The sequence below is a fragment of the Callospermophilus lateralis genome, chromosome 5 (assembly GCF_048772815.1).
Source record: "Callospermophilus lateralis isolate mCalLat2 chromosome 5, mCalLat2.hap1, whole genome shotgun sequence".
NCBI lineage: Eukaryota > Metazoa > Chordata > Mammalia > Rodentia > Sciuridae > Callospermophilus > Callospermophilus lateralis.
The window spans coordinates 96319148-96334951 of NC_135309.1; positions in this window are offsets into that span (position 1 = coordinate 96319148).

The following is a 15804-nucleotide window of genomic DNA, read 5'->3' on the forward strand; positions in this document are numbered from 1 at the left end:
TTTCTCATTTCTCATTTTTTTATTCAGTAAAAGAGGTAACCTCAGTGGTAGGGATTCATGCTTTTCTATGGAGTTCAATCAAGTTGCTTTTGTCTTGATATAAAAATTATAATCTATTAGCAGTTCTGTTTATAATTATATACATATTCATATATATATATATATATATATATATATATATATATATATATTTTTTTTTTTTTTTTTTTCCCCAAGATTGGAAACTGTGCTCACATCTGTTCTGTGGCTTCTCTGAGTGGTGTGTGGCACTCACGTCCTCAGCTCTCACCTCTGCTCTGCTGGTTTTGGAATTGTTGTATGGTTTTTGTTGTTGTTGCTCCCATAAAGAACCTAAACTGTTTCCTTCAAGGTGATCAAAAATTCCTTGGTGCTACACTCTGCAGATTCCTTTAGGCTTTATTTTACTTGATCACCTTAGTGGCATTTGACAGATTGGAGCATTCCTCCTCATTGACGTGTTTTCTTAGCATAGAGTTTATAGCATTACACTTTTCTGATTTTCCTTTGCATTTAAAGAATTTTCCTCTGGGTTCTTTAGCTGCAGTCACTGTTCCCTCGAGTTATATGCTGGGCATTTTTCCTACTCTACATTCACTGCCCAGGCAATCTCATGCACTCAGGCTTTTACTCATGATCTATATGTTGGTTATTCTCAAATCTCTTCTCCAGGCTAGGCCACTCTCCAGAGTTTCTATTTGAATATTTAGCTGTCTTCTTGAGAAAACCAGGTGGATGCTCACAGACAGTTTAAACAGAACTTGTCCAAAATTGAGCCTATCATGTTTCCCCTCCCCAGCTACTCCTCCTGTTGTGTTCCTGGTTTAACAGATGGGCCATGTGAAAGTTAAATTTCAATACAGGAAAAAGACACCAGTCTAAATGTCTTAAGCAGAGGAATATAATTTACCTCTTCATATTGTTCTGCCTGAGGTCCTTCCCCCTGCACCAGCCCCTGCCACCCTGTCATCTTTGTTCCCTTAATTGCTACTTAGATTCTAAGTTTACAATTTAGATGTAAACCAGTCCTGGAAATTTTCCATGATCCTCAAAGTCTGGATAAATTGTCCTTTGCATGTATTTTGTAAAAAAATAAAATAAATGAGCAAGAAAAAAAATATATATATAAATCATCCATAGATACTTTTCTACCCCAAATAGCATCCCTTAGTATTGTAATTGTAAGTGCGTATGTGTCCTTTGCTATAAATTTCAGCTCTGGCCAAGTCTGTTATGCTTGTCTTTGCATATACAACCTCTAATACAATGGCTGGCATGAGTCATTTTATAACTCTGCTCTTACTGAAGGAACTGCATCCCTCACCTTCTCAGTGGCACATGTGTTTTGCAGTTTTCCTGACTCACCTAGGTGTGATTTGCAACATCATGCCTCCCTAAGGTACAATGTATTCTTTTCTTCTTCAAGATCTCTGCTGTTCTTGGGGATTATTTGTTTGCAAGTAACAGAAACTCGTTCAACTATTTCTAGTGAAAATGGAGGCTTTATTATATACATACAAGCAGGTTTACTCAGATACAGCCATAGCATTAGCTAGAATCTTGAAATATTTCCATAATAATTGATAAGTAGCCACTGCCTGAGTTCCCACAATGGCCAACCCAGTCACTATAGCTACTCCCTTTGGACTCCTCCATACAAACTGGAACTAAACACCAGGGGGTTCCAAAGCACCTGCTCCAGCACCATGGATGGTGATTATGAGGACCTAGAATGTGAAAAAACTCCATCATTCAAGACTACACATTCCTTGGTTTCCTCTTTTCTCACAATAATATTTATGCATTCTATTCTTTGTACACAGCCTTTTCTGCATATCTTAAGCATATAAGGACAGATGTAGCTACCCCAACTCCCTGTTCCTTCCCAGCACCAACAGAGATGTTTTAGCATCTGTGATTGATGATTTAAATTCCTGGGAGAAAAAAAAAAAGTCTGCCTTAGCATGGATGTTAAACCTGCCTAATTACCAGTGATCAGAGGGCTGAGTCACTGCAGAAATTATTGTATATGTCTAACTCCATACCTAGAATGAAAAGTTCCCAGAGAACGGGGCATGGGCTAAGAATACACAACACAAAGTTTCTTTACAGCTTCCTGACCTGTGCCCCAGCTCCTGCCACACAAGCTAAACCACTTTTTTGCACTCACATATGGACACACACACGCAGATATAAATATATACAGACACACACACATATTTTCAATGGACTGTAAGCAGTTTGAGGCAGAAGCTATGATTTATATTTTTATATTCCTAATGCCTAGGACAGCACCTAACACAAACAAATGCTCAGTAAAATTCATTAAATGCATAAATGAAAAGGAAAGAAGGGAAAAGAAACTAGAAACAATAATAATCTATTGTTTATTATTTTGTTATCTATCTTCCAAGAAGCAAGGAAACAGATTTTCCCCTAGATCCTCCAAAAGATGACATCTTGTAGACCCATTTTGGACTTCTGACTTCCAGGGCTCTACAATAATAAATTTGTATGGTTTTAAGCCACTAAATGTGTGATAATTTGTTACAGCAGTAATTAGAAACATATTTAGATAATATGGAAGAATACATTCCCCTTTTTGGATATTTCATTATGTTTATTTTCTGACTCTAAGAAATCCTGATATAATCTTCCTCCCATGCTCTCTCTCCCTACCCCACTTTGAGTCACCCCTCTTAAATCAGAGAAAACATTCGGCATTTGTTTTTTTGGGATTGGCTAACTTCTAGATAGGGAAGAAGGGTGGGAGGGAAAGGGAGGGGGAAGGGGATTAGCAAGGATGGTGGACTGTGATGGTCATCATTATACAAAATATATGTATGAAGATTTGAAGTTGGTGTCAACATACCTTATATACAAACAGAGATACGAAAAATTGTGGTATATATGTGTATTAAGAATTGTAATGCAAAAAAAAGAGTATATGTATAATGGCATAATTTGGTGTGAACATACTTTATATACAGAGATACAAAAACTTGTGCTGTAAATGGGTAATAATGAGTGTAATGCATTCCACTATTGTCATGTATGTAAAAAAAAGAAAAAAGAAATAGTGATAGAAAAAGCTATAAAAAGAAAGCTGTTTACACCTGTGTAACAGAGAACTTTCCAAAGACTTTTTTAGTAGACACCTGTTTGGGTTGGCCAGCACTAATTCTGCTACCTATTTCCTTGGTATATTTCATGGAAATGACACCTACCCTCTCTTGCTGTATATAATTGGCATGAGATTTATGTCAACAGCCATATTAACTACTCCAGAAAAGGCATCTGACCCACTCATAAAGAATGGAAATCAGACTAGGAAGTTTTCCAGAATTTATTAGGAAACATGTTCCAACAATAGGAAGTAGATTGGACTTGCTAGGACCACACGACTTGTAAAAAGAGACAACAAGGAAGCAGAATGTAAAAGTAAAAAGTACCAGCTATTATTAGTCTTTTGTTGCTTCTATAGAAAATTATCACAAACTTTAGCAGAATCAAATTTAAAACAAATTTAAAGCTGGATGTGGTGGCACACACTTGTAATCCCAGCAACTCTGTAGGTGGAGACAAGAGGATTGCTGAGGCCAGCCTCAGAAACTTAGCAGAAACTTCAGCAACTTAGCAAGACCCAGTCTCAAAATAATAAATAAATAAATAAATAAATAAATAAATAGGACCAGGGAAATAGTTCAGCGGTGGAGTGGCCCTGGGTTGAATCCCCAGTACCCAAAACAAACAAACATTAATGTATTGTCTTAGAGATCTGGAGGTCAGAGTATGATACAGGTCACTGAACTAAAATTAAGGCATCAATGAGGCTTTGTTTCTATCTGGAAGTTCCAGGAGGGAGTCATTTTTGACTTGTTCGGGTTGTGGCTAAAGAACTGAGGCTCTCCCTTACTTTCTGGCTGTTCAGCTGAGGGCTGTGTTTCTAGGAACCAACACATTCTTTTACTCATGGACCCTTTTCTCCATCTTCAAAGCCAAGAACAGCACACTGAATTCTTCTCATGGCATCTCTCTGGTCCTCATACCTTTCTCTTCTGCTTCTCAGTATTTGTATGATTAGATTGGGTACAGGATAATTTCTCATCTCAAACTTTAATCACAACCATGAAGTCTTTTTTGCCATGTAAGATAACATCTCACCGTTTCTAGTGACTCGGGTATGGACATCTTTGGGGGATAGTTATTCTGCCTATTTCAGATTTAATGTTATCATTCAAACAGCTGAATTGGCCATGTTGAAGTTTAGCCTGACCCTTGGACTTTTCAGTGATGTGAAAGGATAAACTCTATTTTTTATTGCATTGCTTTGAAGCAGATATTGTGTCACTGATAGTATTAAGGAATCCTGACTGTTACATAATTCGACTAAAAATCTCTGAATTTAAAAAAAAAAAGTGTGTATTTATATCCCACAAAGCTGCAACTCCAAAATCATACTCTTTGGATAGTGTTGTTTTTTTTTTTCAATTCTTTAATTCTATGGAGGAAACCAAGAGCCAAAGAAGAAAACTAATTTTTCAAGGTCACAAAGCTAATTCATCTTCATGATACCACTATGGTGTTTATCAACACATGAAAAACTTTTTTGTCATTATAAATATCTAGCTTCTTCCTCAATGGTCAACATCAGCCATTGTGGAAGAAGCTAGATATTCTAGGCATCTCTTATGAAGACATGTCCTGTCCCATCTGTGCCTCAATGCTCACCATCTGGATTTTATTTCATATTGCAACTACTGATTTTCTGTCTACCTAGAAAAAATCAACTGACTCCTGGTCTGCATTTGGAAGAGTTATATATTTACTTTCTCTCTGTTTCTTGAACAAATTTGCTTAGTTGGTAATAAGAAAATTATAAAGCAATCTTAAATGAGACAAATTATCTCATATATAACAAATCTTCATTAAATCTCTACAAGGTACTTTGTCTTTTATTTAAAAAAAAATGTTAGAAGTCTTTAATGGCAATATTGTCATCTTCCTGTAGACAAGTGTCTGTTACTGTTTAGTTCCTGACAACCTGGGCCAAGGTGACCTTGTTCAGTTCCTAGTGGGTAAATGCATCTTTTTTTTTTTCCCCCTGGCAAGGATATAAGAATACACACTGGAGAAGGATTTCTAATTTCTGGACTGAGAACAGCTTAGTCTCATGTAGTCACTCACAACTAGCTCAAGAGGTGTCTGTGACATTTGACTCTGTTCCTAGCTATCAGCGATGGATTAAAGCAATGAAGTAATGTTAGTATTAAACAACTTCAGAAATTTTCACTGTGTTAAATTCTATAGAAAAGAATATACTTGCAAATTTTATTTTATAAAATTTGTCCATTGTTTTTGTAAAAGATAGAAGCAAATATGTCTTATTTGGTGTTTTTCTATCTTCCTACCCTCTTCTTTGCTTCTCACACTGCCAACCTAGAAGTGTCGTGAAGCTGGGCTTCCTCCCCACCTGGCAAGTTCAGCTTCTCAAAATCTCCTTTTTGTCCTTTGCAATGTCGGTTGAGGGCTGATTTTGGGCGTTGTCTGTATGGACCAGATGGTCCCACAGTGAAGGGAAAAGGAAAGGTTGATCCCTTCAGATCCACCCAAAAAATTGCTGTTGTTTCCACTTTGAGGCCAGAACTTACTGTTAGAGTATATTTGCTTCTATCTTTGTCTACCCCCAGAGCGGTTGTCTCATTACAAAGCACCAGGTATTTTCCTTGAAATGAAGATGAGTTGCATACGTTATTGCTGACATATTGGAGCTTTGCTTTTTTTCCCCAGCACTGTTAAGTTAAAAAAAAATAATAAGCTATATTGGTTTTATTTCCACCTGTTTTCAGGTTGTTTTTAATTTAGTTGTAAATAAACACAATACCTTTATTTTATTTATTTTTATTCAGTGCTGAAGATCGAACACAGTGCCTCACACATGCCAGGCAAGTGCTCTACGACTGGGCCACAACTCCAGCCCATGTTTTCAATTTTTGTAGAGGTAAAATTTTGTGTGTGTTTGCATGTGTTATCTATCTGTCAATATATCTTCCTACCTGTCTACTTTTTAATCATCTATGCTCATCTTAAAAAGAGATGAGCTCTAGAGTACAATTGCCTAAGTTTAAATTCTTATTCCACCCTCTACTAGCGACATGATTATCAAGTTTTTTTTTTAACTTCTATGCTCCTCAGTTATCTCAACTGTATAATGGAAATAACATAATGCTTTACACACAGTGCCGTTATAAGGATTAAATGAGAGAGTGCACATACGATACTTAGACCAGCATCTGATATGTAGTAAGCACTCAAAAAGCTCTGGCTATTATTATTGCTACTGAAGTAAGTTATGTGTCTGTGTGAACCAAGAAAAAAACTAAACGCAAGCAGGTTCAAAGAGAACAGTAATAGGAAAAAAAAAAAAAAAAAGTGGATATATCTAAGTCACCAGGACAAAACAAAAAGGAAAAAGCTTTGGAGCCTCATTTTTTCCCTCTTAAACTGCAGGAATCCATAGCACATTTTTCCACTAAGCCCCATGTTTGGGATTTCTCATGCAAGTGGACTGTGTTCTGTAATTTGAGAATACTAAACTGAATAATTCTCTGGTTAAGAAGGTTCTGAGGAATACTTTGGTGATCCCACTACTATGTTTAACATCGTTTCTATGGGAAAATATATTTAAAAAATTGAAGTGAAAAAAGAATTATTAAATGAGATCCGTCAGTAAATTGGATGGACAAGAGAGTATACTTCTTGTTGAGGAGAAGAAAAGAATGTAGGTGCCACATAGATGACCATATTCTTGTTTCTGCAAAGTTTTCCCAAAAGAAGAAAGACAGATGACTTCTTGAAAGTTTTTTTTTTAAGAAGCTGGAGTTGTAGCTCAGTGGAAGAGAGCTTGCTGGCATGTGTGAGGCAGTGGGTTCAATTCTCAGCACCACATAAATAAAATAAAATAAAGGCCCATCAACAACTAAAAATTTTTTAAAAAACTTCATTTAATTTCAAACATTAGTAGAAACAACATCTTCAATAACAATTTTTAAATGAAATATTTTGCTATATAGTCATTCTCCCTCATCCAATGTGTTGCTTTCCACAATTTTGGTTAGCTGTAGTCTAAAAAATATTAAATATTTAAAAATGTTAAATGGGAAGTTCCAGAAATAAACAATTTTTTAGTTTTAAATTGCAAGTTGTTTTGACTAAGTAGGCTGATGATATTTCTTGTGGTCCTTCGTAGGATATGAATCATCCCTTTGTACAGTGGATCCATGCTATATATGCTACCCATCAGTTAGCTATTTAGTAGCCACTTGGCTTATTATATAAACTATTATGGTATGGCAATGCCTTCATTCATATTATTTTATTTAATAATGGCCCTAACATTTAAGAAGAGTCATGCTGACAACTTAAATAGGCCAAGGATAAAAAACAAATTTCTTTCTTTAAGTGAAAAGTTAAAAGTTTTCAAGTTAATAAGAAAAATAATTATATGCTGAAGTTTTTATACAAAGGACTTGAGTATCCACTGATTTTGGTATCCCAGGTGAAGTCCTGGAGTCAATATCCCATAGATAATAAAGGTAACAGTTCATTAAAATATATAATAATTTTTAGACATGTCTTTTCTGTTTTGGTTTATAATTGTCTTTCTCTATATTTTAGATTATTTTCTCTTTTTTGCATCTATACACTTCAATATATCATACATAGATGGAATATAATTTCTCATTTTTCTGAGAGGATTATTTTCTAATTTTACCTTTTCATTTTTTTACTGTTGAATTTTACATTAAGGTTATAGTTTTCACATTCAAAAGTCATTTATTTCATTTATGTCTCTTTTTCACAATATTCTGTTCTTGTTTTTGGTAATAATATTTTTCTTATGCATTTGAAGATATAACTGTAAATTATTTTGAATTTTTTTTCTCTGAACTTTGAATTCTTCTCTTTCTTTCTATCCAGATATTTTGCCCTGACTTAAATGTATCAAATGATCCTTAGATGTTCTTTCATTTTTAAGAGCAGGATATCATAAAGCTGAGACATCTGCCTGTATGGCCAGAGCTTATTGATGCTTAAACTACACTGTAAAAGGTTTGGCTGGTGAGGCAGCATTTTCCCAGGAAAACCCCAAATTTTACAGTTTGCATAGATCTTTTCTTGGGAGCCATTCAGTTAATCCAGATTAATATCTTGGAGTCTCCTGCATAGAAAGGTCTGTTTCTGACTGCTAGCATTTTGAGAGCAGAGGCAGATAAGGGGACAGAGGTTTTACAGGTCATCATGAAACTTGCATTCATTTCAATCCTGTCTTAACCTCGGCCTGTTTTATGCCTGGAGACTTTGAAACTGAGCCAGTGTTGTTCCAGTTTCTTTTGAGAACAACCTCCTTTCTTCTGCTGGAGAGAGTGTGAAGGTGGTTGTGTGTGTGTGTATGTGTGTGTGTGTGTGTGTGTGAGAGAGAGAGAGAGAGAGAGAGAGAGAGAGAGAGAGAGAGAGAGAACGCATGAGTGCAAGAGGAAGGTGATCAGGTAGTCCCATCCATCCTGTCTGTATTCAGACTCCTCTGCTGCTCTAGATCTCAGGGCTGTGCTTCATCCTCCCTTGAGTTCAATCTCTCGGGACAACCTGGCATATCACCTAGCTACCACTCTCTGCTCTGTCTACACTGCCCTATCTGCTCTGTCTTCCAGATAGTTCCATCACTGTTTCCATCCTCATTTTCTTTTCTTAGGCAAATATCTTTATTATTCTTTGTCTCCCATTTTGGCAGAGTTAGTGAAAGGAGAAGAGATAAACAATTAATTCACCATTTCTAACTAAAAGCCCTTTAGGTTTTTTTTTTTTTTTCTCTACAAGCATCAAGGCAATCAGAACTTTTCACAAGAGCCCTTGATCCTTTAATTCTTTTTCTCCTACATTTTGCAAAGTAGAAAAAACAAATTTACTGTTTTGACCTAGTAATATGGATGAAAAATCTAAATAAATAATTACTCACTATAAAATGTTTTCCTCTTCAGCTGTTTAATAGACTTATGTATAACCTCTGAAGTATTATTGTATGATTAGGTGTTTTGAGACAAGTTTAAAATATTACCTCATTCATTTGAAACACTACTAAGCCTCTTAATAAATTTTATACTATTTTAAACTATTTAAACTACTTGGGCCATCAAAAAGGCAAAAATAGAAACAAATTTTGTAAGTAACTTGATTTTTTTTTAATGCTTCTCAATATTTTCTAATCTTCCTGGGGCCACTTAAAGCAATTAAGACTTCAAGATTCCAAATTTCAGCATTTCTTCAATATATTTCTCACATTTGTATGTAATAATTGCTCTAAGTTATTGTCTTTGTCATCTCACTTTCTACCTAGGTTTAAACATTGTATATATGTAAATACTGATTGCTGTATTACTTATTTGATTATAAAAAAAATTTCAATAAAATGTTCAGAAATATTCCAAAAGTGTTGTTAGGTTTAAGTTGTTTTCTGATCCCAGTGTCCAGACTGATTTGCTTTGAGAGTTATCTAGCTATAATTTTAAACTTCCCAGGAGAACCCATCTCACAGTTTTCAGCAATATATAGTTATTAATATCATTGCACAATATTTTTAGAACCCATTCTAGAACATAAACAAGTTTTCAGCTTGGGGAAATTATAGTGTAAAGTGTGATGAGACAAGTAAACATAAAACACGATGCTGAATGCTATCGTGATGAAGGTGTTTTCCGAGGTAGGAAGCCATGGAAAGGCATCCAGTTGACAGTGTGAGAAGCAATATGCCAAGCTGGTTGCCACTCCTCTTTCAGATGAATCTGCCACTTGAGTTCCTCAAGATGAAAAGCTGTATGTACCCACATCAATTGTCAATCTTTTAAACTCATGGTTTGACCCAAAAGAGCAAATTGAAACAGATTGGAAATTAAAAAGGCATGACTTTAATTGGTGTGCTTTACTTGGTAGGACCAACTAAGTTATCCTATTTTTATCTCTAAAAGTAATGCCAGTAGAATTAGATGGTTTTATAGTTTTATCACATCAGTACTACAGTGATTAGCTTTAAACAAGTCAAGTAAAATGGAAACTTAGCTAAAGTGAAATGAGGCCATTTTGAAATGAATAATGCCTTCCCATTTCAGATAAGCCTATGGTGCTGTGGTATGGCCAGATGACATTATTAGCACACATCTAGTTCACCTGCTGTTATAGGGTCTAAGTTGAGTCAACCCCCAAAGTTCCCAGGCTATGGGTCCACACAGATTAGATTTAGATTTATCCACACAGATTCAAATTTCAAGATACATAAGACAGTATGTCTTATATGAAAAATGGATGATTATGAGAATAGAAAAAGAAGAGGTTCGATTTGATTAGTAACTATTCCACCCTTAGGATTTAATTTTTATCACAAAATTCAGGTATTGTATAATCCTTCACCTAAAATTTTGCTCCTAAAGATGAAAAAGAATCAGATGAGTAGGTAAAAGAGAACAAACATAAGAGTGATAAAAATAAAAATACAGTAAATGTGAAAGGTGGCATCTCATCCATATGTTAATAAAGCTACAAGTTCAGTACTTTAGGAGCAACATAACTAAATGGTGAGTTTCCATTCCAAATGTTCCAGAACATACAGAAGTTGTTACAATGAAGTACTGAACTGGGATTTGGATTTAAAGAATTCTCCAGCTTTTTCTCAGCACAGGATTAGTCAACTACCCTCTTGGGGATCCTCTCCCTGTCACCATTCACACGGAAACACACAAAGGAATACTTGCACACAGAGCAGAGCTTCCAGTGTCCCATAAATAAGGTGGCAAATTTCCCAAGAATAGTATTCAGGGTTGGAGGGAACCAAGGATGGAGACTGGCCTTAAAAAGAAAATCCACAATGAATTATCTGACCTTGGCTACCAGCACCAGAGAGAAGAGAAACAAAGACTTTGTTATACAGAAGACATTTAAAACAAACACATGTACAACATTGATAAGCATTTTGCTCAAAGAGAAAAAAAGAGTGGAAGGGACTGAAAGTCTCCATACAAACCAATCTTTTTGATGAAAACATATTTCCTTTTTTCTTCTAGTCTCCTCTGTAAGACAGCGCACAAAGTGCTCATTTCTATTTTCTTTGTTTTCATTCCAAAGCTAGAAGATCAAAGAGTTAATAAAACCTCCTTGCTATAGAAGGTCATTACAAAACTAAATGCAGCAATTCAAAGTGGTAAATAGAATGAATGCCAAGGAGATGTTTAACGAAGTAACATTCTAGATGTATTCTTTGAAGAACATTTGCAGACTCGTTTGATTGCTTTGGAGTGCACAGGGAACAATGCGTCTGCGTGGAGCTAACACTGACTGATGGTTGTGTTCCGCCGAACCACTGCCAGACCACATGGATTCACAAGTATATTTGATATAGAATTACCTAATATGGCTAGAAATATTCATGAGTATTTTGCATAGCAAAATGGTATTAAAAACCCCCATGTCCCTTTTCCCTTGGATCTAATTAAATGCCCAAATATGAGACGAGAGTCTATTCATTTGAAAAAAGAATTTGAAGCACTATTTTCCCAAGAACTAAAAATTTGAATGGCAAGATAGGGACTAGCTTAATGCTCACCAATAGCTATCGAGATACTTCTTTTTCTTTTTTCTGCAGTGCTAACATGTTTAGAATGGGAGCAAGTAGAGAACGTAGAGTGGTGGCCTTGGAAATTGTCAATATTACCATATTGGTTTATTTGAAAGACAGGCTTTTATACTGATCTTGAATTTCAGTGTGACATGTCAGAGTTTACGATTCACTATATGCTATGGTCTGAATGTTCCTGGTTCATGGTTCCACCCAAATTCATACGCTGATAGCTAATCTGTGATATAATAGTGTTGAGAGGTAGTTCCTCTCAGACACGAATCTACCAGCACCTTGATCTTGGACTTTCCAGCTTTCAGAGCTTTATTTTTGCGTTTATAAATTACCCAGTCAGAAGTATTTTGTGAATTGCCAAGATCATTGTAATGTCATGTGTAGCTGATAAAAAAAAAAAATTTAAAAAAAGAAGTATTTTGTTATAACAGCCCAAATGGACTAAGACACTGTTTCCTGGAATCTCAGCAATAGAACCTGTTAGGCAGGTTTCTTCCTTGCAAAGGAGCAGCAGTACAACCTAGAACATAAGAAGTGACTATCCTGATGGTAGACATTGTGACTCTGGCAACATGGAAGCCAGATAACAGAGGTTACTTAGGGTCTCCAATTCAGGCACATTAGAGTTATTTTGTTTCCCACTGTTTGAAAACTTTGTGGATGCAAGTTGTTTTCATGTTGAAGTAAAAAGAGTTCTTTCCTGGGGTTGTTTGAGGGTAAATCAGAAAATTGGCATAGCTAGGTGATCTGACAATGATTTTCAGAAAAGTATAATGAAATACCAGCATAGACATGTTAAAATAACTGAGATTGAGTTTAAGCAATTAAACATTCTAATTATTCGGGGCAAATAATTGCCCTATTTCAACTATAAAGTGAGTCTGTTGTGAAGCACCATTGAAAGTTGTGCTGATGCCAATAAAGAGTCTTTTTGCTTCCTGCACCAGTGGTGCATGTCACCTTCCTGCAAGGCAACCAGTCTGCAGATCTGGCCAGAGGGAAAATTACTGGGTTACAAAATGAAATGCAGGCGTAAGTCAGTCCAGCTCTCTGAACCCTAGGAAAGGAAACTTCCCTCCCACTCATGAAAGAGGGCGATTGTGCTCAGTACCACTTATCCAGTGCCAACAATCTAGCAAGCTCTTTATTCAGTGCTATACCACTGCTACAGCAAGGTGACCCCGAGTTTGGGGCCGAGGTCAGGGAAAGGTCACTGCTTGAAAAATGAAACTAGTCAAAAGGAAAGAATCCTAGGAATGAGTGAGGTTACTCACCCACAAAAGTTACCTAATCTAAAAGATAGTAGAGAGAAGCATTTTTTACATGGAATCCAAAGTTCTAAACCTTTTAAATCATCCTGATGGCGCTAGCAAAGTGGTGGTGGGATGTTCTGATACGTGGCTGCAGGGATCAGCATTTTGTCACTGAAGTTCCTATAGACTTCCTCTTGTTCCGTTATTTCTGCCTTCAAGAGTTCACCTTCCCTCCTTCCCTCTTTCTCTTCTTTCCACAGCCACTTTAACCTCAGCCAAGGAGCAGACAAGCGGTATGAAGACATCACTATCCTGTTATTTGTGAGCTGCTCTAAACTGGCTGGTCCGCATTCCTCCTTCTCAGCATCTTCCAGGTGCCTCTCTATGAAGGCAGGTTGTCAAATTCGTGCCTGTCCGATGATGGTAGATGGCCATGAGTGCCTGTTTTAAATAATCCCTTTTAAGGTTAAAGGAATCGGAGTGCTTGGAATATTGATTTGCCCTTTCATAACTTTTCTTTTCTTATGAGACATATATGTATATGGATGTTATGAGGGGTAGGAAACTCTTAAGGAGAAAACCAACAGGGTGAAAGAATATGGACTCAGACTTTCTTATTTTTGTGTTCTCTAATAAATAAATAAATGGCAAGTCCTCCTCTGAACAGCAAAGTGAAAGCATTTCATAAATAAATCCATAAATAAAACCATATCACTTTAAAGATGTGAAAAGATGAGGTGTACTCTGAAGAGAAATTTCATTTTAAATAGGTAGCCAAAAGCTGATATGGGCAACTAAAATTTTTACTATTCATCTGATTCTTTTTTCTAAGAAACATAAAAATCATGTTCAAAAGCATTCAGTTAATTCTCATCAGTGGACAGAGAAATGAAGAAGGAGTTCAGCTTTTTGTTTTTGTCATCAAGAATTTAAGTGAGAAAGTCAATTCAATTTGATACAAAATCAGTTTACAAAATAATTTTGAGAAATAATTTTTTAAGAGTCAGTTTCCAAAGAGCAGTTTCATTGGGTCATACAATAAAAGTCTTTTAATATGAACTACTTACTTTTATTAGTGCATTATAATTTATTTGCCTTGAAAAAAAGTACACTAAAAATAGAATTAGAATGTCTTTGGTTTCTATAGTTCATGGTATTAAGTTAAAATAGTATTATGTATGTTATACTGAAAGTAATGTAAATGCTGCCTAAAAGAACATTTTTGAGTCAGTTTCACATTTAACATTGAATAGAAAAGTTGACTGAAAATAAAGCAAGTCACTACATCACTCTGCTACAAGCAAACGCTTCTTTGTAAATAAGGATGAACTGACAATGCTTGAAAGTGTAGTTCATCAAAATCACAACAAGAAACCAAATATTATGAACGTGTAAAATTCCATGTTTATTTAATATCCATTACATAGCTGGTTCATTGAAACCAGACTTTGTAAAGACAAATAACATTTCCGATGAACATAAACAATTTCATACAGTTGAAATTCATCCTGTATTTTCACATGAATAAAGATGTCATTATGCAAGAGTTTCAACAATAAAGACCTTGCCTTGAATTGGCAAGGCATCTTTCAGTGCTTCAGTTCAGGCCTCTATCCAGATCTGGAGGAGAGATTAACAGTGCTGCATCAAGCTCAGAGATCAGCATGTCCACACCCAGCTGCTGCGAACCTTCCCCCAGTTTCTGCATTGGCCTCCAGTATGGTCAGCATTGTGGACACTTTTTCAGAGACACATCCAGAGCTCGAGATGGGTATTCCTAGGGAAACATTATTTTTGAACAGTTAAAGGCAATATACAGATAATATCAAAAAAGCTTGTTCTCATCAAGGGAAGTATGAGTGTCTGCTTAACAATAAATCAATGATTATTGTTTATTTTTACAGTTGCTTGAATTTATTTAAGTGTGCTATGTGCCAGACATTGTGTTAAATACTGTGCATTCACTAGCTCATTACATGAACAAATATATAAAGTAAGTACTATAATCATATCAGCTCCTGTGGCCAAGAAACCCAAGGTGACAGAAGCAGAGGGTCCTTTGTGTCATCAAACACTCAAACACGGTCCAGGTAATACTAAGAGCCCAATATTGGGGAGGAGAGAATAGTTTTCCCAAAGCAGTTCACAGCCCTTTTCTGCCTTGCTTTTCTCTTCTATGGTTCCTGGAAAACGAAGACCTCTTTCTCTCTCTCTGATGATATTTTTTCTTCCAATTTTTATATTCTAAACTACAAGACAACTTTTTCCTTGCTCCTAGGAGTGGCCACAGGTTTCTGGTTGAGGTTTCTAAGGACGATTTTTAAAAGAGTCTTACAATCTCTTCACCCCTCCTCTTTATCTATCCTATATTTTTCATCCTCAGACTTTTTGATTCATGAAAAAAATTTTCTTCTCTTAGGGCATGTTAATTTGGTTTTCTGCTACTTGCAGCTAACTGTACTAACTATCCCAAACTGCTTTTAAAAGCTTTGTAACTAACTAGGTGGGATAAGCCATGATCACTGATACTCCTTATGTAAAAGGATAAATGAATTGTATATCTTAATTCTGGTATTTTCTGTATCACATTTTAAAATTAATTTAATGTCAAAAGAGTATTCCTGAATTTGACACTAACCACTAAATATCTAAAATAGCTATAATATCTTCTCCCTGCTAAAAGCATGCAGGTAAAATGGCAAGATAAGCCCTCTGGACTAAGTGTACTAAAAAGGTTGCTGAGGCTCTTGCCCTCATCAGAGGATTCCACAATCTAGAATTGAACTGCTTGGAAGCCCAATGGAGGTGAGAAGGAAGAAATACAGAGAAAAAAATCAGAAATTTCTGGAAGTGAGA